Source organism: Choloepus didactylus, chromosome 15 (assembly GCF_015220235.1).
Source record: "Choloepus didactylus isolate mChoDid1 chromosome 15, mChoDid1.pri, whole genome shotgun sequence".
NCBI lineage: Eukaryota > Metazoa > Chordata > Mammalia > Pilosa > Megalonychidae > Choloepus > Choloepus didactylus.
Window position 1 is genome coordinate 55,960,228 of NC_051321.1, and position 12,774 is coordinate 55,973,001.

General features: G+C 38.1%; 1 protein-coding gene across 3 annotated transcripts in view; it reads left to right on the plus strand.

Annotated features, from left to right (window-relative positions):
* PHYHIPL (phytanoyl-CoA 2-hydroxylase interacting protein like) overlaps nt 1-12,774 on the plus strand; it is a 449,794-nt gene that overhangs the window by 311,605 nt on the left and 125,415 nt on the right. The gene's annotated exons all lie outside the window — the stretch shown is intronic.

Here is a 12,774-nt window from a genome sequence, read left to right on the forward strand (position 1 = left end):
AGAATTGTGGGCCCTCCTCCCTAGAAAAAAATACATTTAGAAACAAAATGTTACATGTATAATTTTGATGGTTTATGGACAGGGACACCGTACAGCCAATTTGTGGACTCCAGTATTCTCTGGTAAAGAGACTGGAATAAAATCTTATACCCTCATTTGACTGTTGGCTTGGCTAAAGCAAATAATTATTTGCAGAAAACAACCTTGGCTTCTTCAAATGATAAACATTGGGAAGGAGAGAAAGTTATTACTTAATCCTAGACTCTAAGAAAATATTAAAATATTCAATCCATTTATGTTAAGAGTACAAATTAAGTATAATATTAACAGTGCTGTCAGATTGATTTGACAACCTCTGTTTATGTTTTTCTGTCAGGGCCTAGATTACATAAGGGAATGGGAAAATTGCACATTTCAGCTGACATACTTTGTGTGGATTGTTTCCGATCAGAGGTGAGGTGTCTTCAGAGAGAGCCAGTTACAGAGGGTGAAGGCTGGAGGCTGGAGGAGGTGGGGCAGAGAGAAAGGGGTGAAGAGGGACTGTGAATTGTAGAGTGTATAGCAGGCAGCCAATCAAGAAAGAAAGAGCTTTAGACATCCAGTGCACTCAGTGAATGGACGATGAACACAGAAGGTACAGAGAATTAAAATCACGAAATAGATTTGGCTATTTACGCTCTATAGAGCATAAATCTTAAGATTCAAAGTGAAATAAATCTTAAGATTCAAAGTGAAATATAAAAGGTCATGAATTGCTAAATGCAATGTAGGATCCTAGATTGGATCCTGGGACAGAAATAGTTCATCAGCAAAAAAAACAGGGAAATCTGAATAAAGTCTATGGTTTAGTGAATAGTCCTGCACCATTTTTAATTTCTTAATTTTGATAAATATACCATGATTATGTAAGATGTTAACATTGGGAGAAGTTGGGTGAAGGGTATATTGTAACTCTCTGTGCTATCTTTTTGTCTCTTGGGTAAATCTAAAATTATTTCAATATAGGTTTAAAATTTTTTACAAAGGAGTCATGAATAGAACTAAAGCAAATATGAAACATTAAATCATCAAATATGATTTTGAAAAACATGTCCATCCTACTTTGAAAGAGAGAGTTTACCTCATTCTTCAGTAACCCTACCCGTGCATTTTCTTTCCCTTACTGTCATAGTCCTACTTTACATCTAATGTAGTACCTCTGATCTGGCCTCTTTTCTTTCATCAGGGAAGGAAAACACTGGGTTGACCGTGCTTTAGCCTTCCATATTCTTAAATTAATGTTTTCGTTTCCTGGAGCATAAAGATTCCTTTTGAGCCATTCTCATAGATGTAATTAATCCAGAAGTTAGTCATTTCTGACCTTTTTCAAACCTGCTTCAAAATTTCAGTTCCTCCTAAGATCCTATCTATGTATACTCAGTACAATTGGGTAGAAGAATCCCTATTTGTGTACTGTTAAATGCATGTCTTGATGTATGAGCCATAGGGGAATAAAGTACTGCTTTTGCAATATTTAAGGAATTTATTGGCTGACTTTAGTAAAAACCAGGTCCACTGAGCAGTTTTATTTGATTCACTACATGAAATGTTTATTGAGAGCCTTCTGTAAGCCATGTGCTATGCTAAATGATGAGAAAACAAGGCTAGCTGAGATGAAATCCTTGACTTCAAGGAGATTCTACTCTAGGAAAGACACAGGCAAAGAGGTAATATCAATGTGTTAAGTGCTATCATAGAAATATATATATTTCTCTAAGAGAAATGCATTGGGACTATGATCAAATGCAAGTTTAGTCATTCTTTTGTCCAGTGTAAAACACCTATAAAACAGGCTTAAATTGTCTTCCTCATGGCTTTTTTTTAAGAGATGCTTTTTCCCTAGGCACAAAGGATCTTTCAGTTGTTCTACTATAGTCACAATGCATCTATGACATGCCATTTTCTGTGAAGCACATTGTTGTATTTTTGTATAACACGTTATTTTCCCAATGACTATTTATCATCTACTCCTTGTTTGTCTAATGAATAAAAGAGAGAGGTGACTAAATAAACCTCAACAAACAATGAAAAGGCAACCATGCATCATCGATTTAGCAGGGTAAAAAAAAGGAACAGCTAAAAAGAGCAGAGAGACTTGTTTGCTTCTGAATACCAGGAAACCGCATCTGTGTTTCTCAACAAATTAATAGTACCAATTGTGCCAACTAGTTGGAACCACAGAGCCAACCCCCACCACCACGCACGCACACACACACACAAAACCCAGCCAGATTCTAATACAACAAAGCCCCTCAGCTACATTCAGGTGCTTTAACAGGATGTAGTCAATCAATAAGCCAACAAAGCAGCGGTAAATAAAATTCTAATGTGTTCACAAAGTAATTTCTCCTACCACAACCACTAATCAACCAAGAGGAATATTTTGATATCTAATACTACTCACAAGATAAGGAGGGGCAAAAGAATGCAAATCATCAGTAAAAAAACAAGAATAAAACTGGATTAAAAAGTTAATTCCTGGATACACATCTTGTAAAAGCAGTGTCAACTACAGCAGCATTTCTAGAGATGTCAGCGCCTTAGGCATACCTATCTGATTGTCAAATTGAATAGAGTATCCTGGGAAACCAACATATCACACATGATAGGAGGTAATGTAGTGGTTCTTTTAGGCTAGAGAAAGGACTGTGGATCCAAAGAGGGTGATGGTAGATAAAAAAATTATTCTCCAGGTGAGAATATTTTAAAAACTTGGGAATCTTAACTTTCTAAACTTACAGGGAATTAAAATAATATGTTGATGACGTTTTGAAAATAGCTTTGGAAGCATGTTAAAAGGCAAACTGAGGTGTTATAGGGCTGTGTGGTGTGGGTGTTTCCCCGGTTTTATCCTGAATGTGTTGAATACCCAAAGATAGGACATTTTAACCTCTCTGTGTTTCTCTCTAGGCCTCCTTATCCATTATGTAGAATGGTTTTGACAAATGCTTTTCCATGACTTATCAAAGTGAGACAGAGTAATGTATATAATACTTAAATAAAAATGAAATTTTTGAATTTGGAAAGAGGCTATGCCTTGCACATAAATACAGCTCATCCATTTGAACAATGACTAGGGAGAGGGAGAGCAATGCCATCTTAATCAAGGCACTTAGCATCATTCGTCATCAGATTTCTCAATTATAAAATGAGGACGTTAGACCATAATCTGATCTCTGAGATCCCTTTGAACTTTAAGACTCTATGTTTTTTATGTGAACAAACTTCCAGGTATGAAAAGATTCTGGAGAATCGTTATTCTTAGATTAAAAAAAAAAAAAACCAAAACCTTAAATACATTTTATTACTCCACCATAAGTAATGTCATGCTACTTTCATGACCATTTTAGACTATAGAGCAATTCCTCCCATTTTATGTCATTTACTCTTTATTACATACTCTGATAAGGATTTCAGTCTCCATTTTTCAAACAAGAAAACGGAGTTCAGAGAGGTGACATAGCTTGCTTGAGGTTACACAAAAAGTAGGTGGCAGAGACTCAAATCTGTTCTTCGGACTCCAGATCTAGTATTCTCTCTACCTGGTAATAAATTCTACTCTTACATCCACACAAATACCATTTCTGACTGGAAAATGAAAAAAAAATCCTTTAGCCAGTTATATTGTTGCATGAACATTTTATTGACTATCATGCAACTGGGCTGGGCTGTGGGGTTATAATAAAATCCATGTAGTATCCCTCTCTATAAAGCAGATATGAGCCTATGGGCATATTTGTAAAACCTGAAGTTTCTACCAGTTTGTAATATTTGGCACTCACTTAACCACATTAGTAATTTTTTCTCTCCCTAATTTCTGTCCCTTCCATATACTATAAGACAAATGATGCCTTCTTTGACATTATTTAAAGTTTACTACAAATATTCATTGCGTTTAAGATGTGATGAGGTAAATATAAAGAGGGAAGGTATAGTTGTAGTATATATGCTTATATGTATGTCCCTGATACATGGCAACTAGCCGCTTTGTGCTTTAATCTAATGCAAAACTTTGAAGGGTAAAACCAAAGTCTCGGTTGCATTGGCAGCTATCCAAATAAGAGTTCTGATGATTGTGGACATGGTAGAAGTGCCAATGTAACAGCAATTTCACAAGTAAGAATAATTTACTAAAGGAGCTTCCTTATATTTTACTGTCTTGTTGTTATAGAAAGATCACCAAATCTCTGCACATCAAACCACCTCAGAATTGAAGATGTGGTGCACCAGTATGATTCATGTGATGTATTTCTGCTGTTTGAGCTACCAGGAGCTGAGAGAGATTAAAAAAAAAAGTTCCTAAATGATAGTTCTCTTTTATCATTAATAGAAAACTGAAAATACAGGGACTTTGGGAAAACAACATAACTTCATTAAGAGCACTGACTGGGGAGACATGATAATATTCAAAATGTGGACTCAGACTGGAGTTGGATTCAAAAGTGGAGGAATGAATTCCAGAGACTACAGTTAAGGATTTCAGGATGGAGAAAACTCTTCAAGACTCAGAGTAGGCTATAGCTATAGAGGAAAAGACAGCATGGACCTGACATGGGGTCACCATTGAAGTTTTATGGTTGGGAACTATCAGGCCTCTTCCATTAATCACTTATAAAACTTTATTGAGGGCCATGTTCTGTACAAACATCCCCGTATCTCGATGCCATGCCTTTTAGCAGGTTTTATTTCCACGCCCTTCAGGCAAGACAATTTCATTGTAATTTATGTTAATTTGGCTCCTTAGGAATCTTGGGGTCAAGGAGTATTGCTGAAAATAAACTTCATTTCTGGCCCAAGAGACCCTTAGTATTAAAATGAATTACTTGTTTTCATTTTCATGAAGAAGCAAATTTTACATTGCTGAAACACTCCTGAGACATTTGTGTCAAAGAATTCTTAGGCAGGAGAAAAAAGTATCTGAAAACTGCTTTGTTTAAAAGGTGGGGATTACTTTATTAGTATTCACTCTTTGTGATCATAGGTTCGTGGCAAAACTCGGAAGGAAAAAATGAAGCAAGAAAAAAGAAACTGTCAGTGGCTATTATATTTGTTTCGTGTTTTTACACTACCGTACACGTGCTACACATCTCTAACTATGCTTGCATAATGTCAGGGTATATAAGAAAGACCTTACATAATTGTTAGCCAAATTGTGTACTAGTTTTATGTTTACCATGGAAAGATCTATATCCTGCTCCTAAGGCTATGATATACTATTTTACGCCTTGAAGGAAGCAATTAGTGAACAAGCTAGAAATACATTTTAATTTCCTTAGATTTGTAACTCATATTGATGACTTGTTATATGTCATCAGACTCCTTTGAAAACAGTAGCAGTCTGATTAAGACAACTCTACCCACATAAAAGATGTAGATTTCCTCCTGAAAACATCAACATTTAAATTTTGTTCTTAGTGTTTTTAACATAAATGAAAATGAATGTCCTTTTTTTTTAACTTCAACATATCTGCATTTTAACTTATTGCTTTATTAACTGGCACTATGAGAATGTTGAGATTCCTTTGAACTTGTTTTATTTTACTGTTTGGGCTTATATTTAAAAACATTAAAACAATATGTGTTTTGATTTTACTTTTTACCATATGTAGTTTGTTTGGTAACATAAATATTGAACTGCTACTTTAAAGGCTTGGTAAAATAACCAAGAGTGATATCAGTATTTCATTAACCCATTCTTAGGGAAGGATCTAAGTAAATTCTGGATTATCATTCCCTGGAGGTAATAACCTAGACTGTTAACGTCATGACCCAGGAAATCTAGCTGTGTCTAAGAATAATCCAAACTTGTGAACATTGTTAGGTTTTTCAGTCGGAAAGAGAAGAGAACAAAACTCCATCAAAGGAGCTTTATTGTCCGGACGTGACCAGATGGGTTGAAGCCTAAGATGGCGACAGCCCCGAGCGAGGGGAACAGTGAGGCTTATGTGGGATGGTTGGCGGGAAGTTCTTTGTCCAGAGATGGGTAGCTGGCAGGTCTAGGTTGGCAGTTTCTCAGTGGCTACTTTGGGGAAGGGGGGTAGCTGGCAGGTTTCGATTGGCTGGCTTGGGAGCGGGAACTTGAGAGCGGGAAAGTTTAAAACTTTAAACGTTATGGCAGACTTGCAGAATTCCTGACGGCAGGGGGTGGTGGCTCATAGCGGATTTGCGGAATTTCTAAGGTCAGGGGTGGGGTGAGGGCCCAGGGCCTAAACCTAACAAACATGAGATCTGACCACAGGTTAATCAGGTACTATCTCAGCAGGATGAGTAGGCTCCATTTTTCAATTTTAAATCCTATAGAATTTTTTTTTTTTCTATACATGAAAAACAAAAACCAGCCTAGTTAAATCCATGTGATTTTTAGTTCTCCTAAGATTTATATGTCAGGCACCATGCTTGATAATGGTGGTACAAAGATAAATACATTACTAGGGGCTAACTGTATGAATTTAATGTGTATGGAAAGTCTAATGTGGCACTGTAGACTGGGTGCAGTAAGGACACAAAGAAAAGGCACTATGGTAGACCCTACTCATTGTCTAATATACATTCTGCCTTCTTTCTTAACAGAGAACATTAATTCTATTCAGCATTGCAACATGCCCAGCTAAAAAATACTTCTCCAGCATTCCTTATAGGTAGAGATGACCATGTGACACACATCTGACTGATGATACATAAAGGGAAGGCCTTTGTCCTTCTCCTAGGTGTTAGGGTGACCAACTATTATGTTTGCCAGTGACTGAGAAGTTTCCTGGGACTTGAGACTTTCAGTGTTAAAAGTGAGAACATCCTGGGCAAACCAGGATGAGTTAGTCCCCCTACCAGTTTTCTTGCCTCTTATGCTTCCCTGAAAATTGCATGTAATACTGAGGGATACAAATTTCATCTTGAAACCATAAAAACAAAAGTTTTATGTAGATAGAAGAGCAAACAGAATAAAATATAAGTCCCTAATGGCCTATCTGAGCAGTTATGTAAACTTCAAACTGCTTACCACTGAATTTCGTATTAGGGGAGGAAAACACATCTCTTTTTTGCTCAACTCACTGTAGTGGTATTTTCTTTAATTGCAACAAATGTGTTCCTAACTCATGTATACATTCACTTGTATCTAGAGACTTAAGTAAGCTTCACAGAAAAGATGTTTATGAAGTTGAATCTTGATCAGGGAGCAAGAATTAACAAGGCAAAGAAAGGCTTTTAGCCAGAGGTCACAGTAGGCACTGCATGGGTGACTAAAACTCCAATAGCAAACTCCCAGTCTTTCTGGCTGGAGGAACCGGAGGGTAAGTGCAGGAAAACTTCAGTCAGTGGAAAGTAAGTATAGGAGGGTATGTGGGGCCTGGGAAGTAATTCTGGAAAGAAGAGAGCCAGAAATATTGAAAGTAGCCAGAGGAAAATGACACACAGGGAAAACAATGATTTGATTGACCACTTGCTTCTCACCAGAAACAATGGAGGCCATATGACGGTAGAACAAAATTGTTGAAATGCTGAAAGGACAAAAATGGTCAGCCTAGAATTCTACATCATGTGAAATTTCCCTTCAAAACTGAAGGTGGAGAGGCAGGGCAAGATGGCAGACTGGTGAGCTGTATGTTTTAGTTACTCCTCCAGGAAAGTAGGTAGAAAGCCAGGAACTGTGTGGACTGGACACCACAAAGCAATCTGACTTTGGGCATACTTCATACAAAACTCATGAAAACGTGGAACTACTGAGATCAGCGAAATCTGTAAGTTTTTGCAGCCAGGGGACCCGCGCCCCTCCCTGCCAGGCTCAGTCCCGGGGGAGGAGGGGCTGTCAGCTCCAGGAAGGAGAAGGGAGAACTGCAGTGGCAGCCCTTATCGGAAACTCATTCTACTGATTCAAACTCCAACCATAGATAGACTGAGACCAGACACCAGAGAATCTGAGAGCAGCCAGCCCAGCAGAGAGGAGACAGGCATAGAAAAAAAAACAACACGAAAAACTCCAAAATAAAAGCAGAGGATTTTTGGAGTTCTGGTGAACATAGAAAGGGGAAGGGCCCTGAGGCGCATATGCAAATCCTGAAGAAAAGCTGATCTCTCTGCCCTGTGGACCTTTCCTTAATGGCCCTGGTTGCTTTGTCTCTTAGCATTTCAATAACCCATTAGATCTCTGAGGAGGGCCCATTTTTTTTTTTTTTTTGTTGTTGTTGTTTTTTTTTTTTTTTTTTAATCCTTTTTTCTTTTTCTAAAACAATTACTCTAAGAAGCCCAATACAGAAAGCTTCAAAGACTTGCTATTTGGGCAGGTCAAGTCAAGAGCAGAACTAGGAGAGCTCTGAGACAAAAGGCAATAATCCAGTGGCTGAGAAAATTCACTAAACACCACAACTTCCCAAGAAAAGGGGGGTGTCCGCTCACAGCCATCATCCTGGTGGACAGGAAACACTCCTGCCCATCGCCAGCCCCATAGCCCAGAACTGCCCCAGACAACCCAGTGTGACGGAAGTGCTTCAAATAACAGGCACACACCACAAAACTGGGCGTGGACATTAGCCTTCCCTGCAACCTCAGCTGATTGTCCCAGAGTTGGGAAGGTAGAGCAGTGTGAATTAACAAAGCCCCATTCAGCCATCATTTCAGCAGACTGGGAGCCTCCCTACACAGCCCAGCAGCCAAGAACTGCCCTGGGGGGACGGCACTCACCTGTGACATAGCACAGTCATCCCTCAACAGAGGACCCAGGGTGCACAGCCTGGAAGAGGGGCCCACTTGCAAGTCTCAGGAGCCATACGCCAATACCAAGGACTTGTGGGTCAGTGGCAGAGACAAACTGTGGCAGGACTGAACTGAAGGATTAGACTATTGCAGCAGCTTTAAAACTCTAGGATCACCAGGGAGATTTGATTGTTAGAGCCACCCCCCCTCCCTGACTGCCCAGAAACACGCCCCATATACAGGGCAGGCAACACCAACTATACACGCAAGCTTGGTACACCAATTGGACCCCACAAGACTCACTCCCCCACTCACCAAAAAGGCTAAGCAGGGGAGAACTGGCTTGTGGAGAACAGGTGGCTCGTGGACGCCACCTGCTGGTTAGTTAGAGAAAGTGTACTCCACAAAGCTGTAGATCTGATAAATTGGAGATAAGGACTTCAATTGGTCTACAAATCCTAAAAGAACCCTATCAAGTTCAGCAAATGCCACGAGGCCAAAAACAACAGAAAATTATAAAGCATATGAAAAAACCAGATGATATGGATAACCCAAGCCCAAGCACCCAAATCAAAAGACCAGAAGAGACACAGCACCTAGAGCAACTACTCAAAGACTAAAGATGAACAATGAGACCATATTACGGGAGATAAAGGAAATCAAGAAGACCCTAGAAGAGCATAAAGAAGACATTGCAAGACTAAATAAAAAAATGGATGATCTTATGGAAATTAAAGAAACTGTTGACCAAATTAAAAAGATTCTGGACACTCATAGTACAAGACTAGAGGAAGTTGAACAACGAATCAGTGACCTCAAAGATGACAGAATGGAAAATGAAAGCATAAAAGAAAGAATGGGGAAAAAAATTGAAAAAATCGAAATGGACCTCAGGGATATGATAGATAATATGAAACGTCCGAATATAAGACTCATTGGTGTCCCGGAAGGGGAAGAAAAGGGTAAAGGTCTAGGAAGAGTATTCAAAGAAATTGTTGGGGAAAACTTCCCAAATCTTCAAAACAACATAAATACACAAATCATAAATGCTCAGCGAACTCCAAATAGAATAAATCCAAATAAACCCACTCCGAGACATATACTGATCACACTATCAAACACAGAAGAGAAGGAGCAAGTTCTGAAAGCAGCAAGAGAAAAGCAATTCACCACATACAAAGGAAACAGCATAAGACTAAGTAGTGACTACTCAGCAGCCACCATGGAGGCAAGAAGGCAGTGGCACGATATATTTAAAATTCTGAGTGAGAAAAATTTCCAGCCAAGAATACTTTATCCAGCAAAGCTCTCCTTCAAATTTGAGGGAGAGCTTAAATTTTTCACAGACAAACAAATGCTGAGAGAATTTGCTAACAAGAGACCTGCCCTACTGGAGATACTCAAGGGAGCCCTACAGACAGAGAAACAAAGAAAGGACAGAGAGACTTGGAGAAAGGTTCAGTACTAAAGAGATTCGGTATGGGTACAATAAAGGATATTAATAGACAGAGGGGAAAAATATGACAAACATAAACCAAAGGATAAGATGGCTGATTCAAGAAATGCCTTCACGGTTATAACGTTGAATGTAAATGGATTAAACTCCCCAATTAAAAGATATAGATTCGCAGAATGGATCAAAAAAAATGAACCATCAATATGTTACATACAAGAGACTCATCTTAGACACAGGGACACAAAGAAACTGAAAGTGAAAGGATGGAAAAAAATATTTCATGCAAGCTACAGCCAAAAGAAAGCAGGTGTAGCAATATTAATCTCAGATAAAATAGACTTCAAATGCAGGGATGTTTTGAGAGACAAAGAAGGCCACTACGTACTAATAAAAGGGGCAATTCAGCAAGAAGAAATAACAATCGTAAATGTCTATGCACCCAACCAAGGTGCCACAAAATACATGAGAGAAACACTGGCAAAACTAAAGGAAGCAATTGATGTTTCCACAATAATTGTGGGAGACTTCAACACATCACTCTCTCCTATAGATAGATCAACCAGACAGAAGACCAATAAGGAAACTGAAAACCTAAACAATCTGATAAATGAATTAGATTTAACAGACATATACAGGACATTACATCCCAAATCACCAGGATACACATACTTTTCTAGTGCTCATGGAACTTTCTCCAGAATAGATCATATGCTGGGACATAAAACAAGCCTCAATAAATTTAAAAAGATTGAAATTATTCAAAGCACATTCTCTGACCACAATGGAATACAATTAGAAGTCAATAACCATCAGAGACTTAGAAAATTCACAAATACCTGGAGGTTAAACAACACACTCCTAAACAATCAGTGGGTTAAAGAAGCAATAGCAAGAGAAATTGCTAAATATATAGAGACGAATGAAAATGAGAACACAACATACCAAAACCTATGGGATGCAGCAAAAGCAGTGCTGAGGGGGAAATTTATAGCACTAAACGCATAGATTAAAAAGGAAGAAAGAGCCAAAATCAAAGAACTAATGGATCAACTGAAGAAGCTAGAAAATGAACAGCAAACCAATCCTAAACCAAGTACAAGAAAAGAAATAACAAGGATTAAAGCAGAAATAAATGACATAGAGAACAAAAAAACAGTAGAGAGGATAAATATCACCAAAAGTTGGTTCTTTGAGAAGATCAACAAGATTGACAAGCCCCTAGCTAGACTGACAAAATCAAAAAGAGAGAAGACCCATATAAACAAAATAATGAATGAAAAAGGTGACATAACTGCAGATCATGAAGAAATTAAAAAAATTATAAGAGGATACTATGAACAACTGTATGGCAACAAACTGGATAATGTAGAGGAAATGGACAATTTCCTGGAAACATATGAACAACCTAGACTGACCAGAGAAGAAATAGAAGACCTCAACCAACCCATCACAAGCAAAGAGATCCAATCAGTCATCAAAAATCTTCCCACAAATAAATGCCCAGGGCCAGATGGCTTCACAGGGGAATTCTACCAAACTTTCCAGAAAGAACTGACACCAAACTTACTCAAACTCTTTCAAAACATTGAAGAAAATGGAACACTACCTAACTCATTTTATGAAGCTAACATCAATCTAATACCAAAACCAGGCAAAGATGCTACAAAAAAGGAAAACTACCGGCCAATCTCCCTAATGAATATAGATGCAAAAATCCTCAACAAAATACTTGCAAATCGAACCCAAAGACACATTAAAAAAATCATACACCATGACCAAGTGGGGTTCATTCCAGGCATGGAAGGATGGTTCAACATAAGAAAATCAATCAATGTATTACAACACATTAACAAGTCAAAAGGGAAAAATCAATTGATCATCTCAATAGATGCTGAAAAAGCATTTGACAAAATCCAACATCCCTTTTTGATAAAAACACTTCAAAAGGTACGAATTGAAGGAAACTTCCTCAACATGATAAAGAGCATATATGAAAAACCCACAGCCAGCATAGTACTCAATGGTGAGAGACTGAAAGCCTTCCCTCTAAGATCAGGAACAAGACAAGGATGCCCGCTGTCACCACTGTTATTCAACATTGTGCTGGAAGTGCTAGCCAGGGCAATCCGGCAAGACAAAGAAATAAAAGGCATCCAAATTGGAAAAGAAGAAGTAAAACTGTCATTGTTTGCAGATGATATGATCTTATATCTAGAAAACCCTGAGAAATCGACGATACAGCTACTAGAGCTAATAAACAAATTTAGCAAAGTAGCGGGATACAAGGTTAATGCACATAAGTCAGTAATGTTTCTATATGCTAGAAACGAACAAACTGAAGAGACACTCAAGAAAAAGATACCATTTTCAATAGCAACTAAAAAAATCAAGTACCTAGGAATAAACTTAACCAAAGATGTAAAAGACCTATACAAAGAAAACTACATAACTCTACTAAAAGAAATAGAAGGGGACCTTAAAAGATGGAAAAATATTCCATGTTCATGGATAGGAAGGCTAAATGTCATTAAGATGTCAATTCTACCCAAACTCATCTACAGATTCAATGCAATCCCAATCAAAATTCCAAC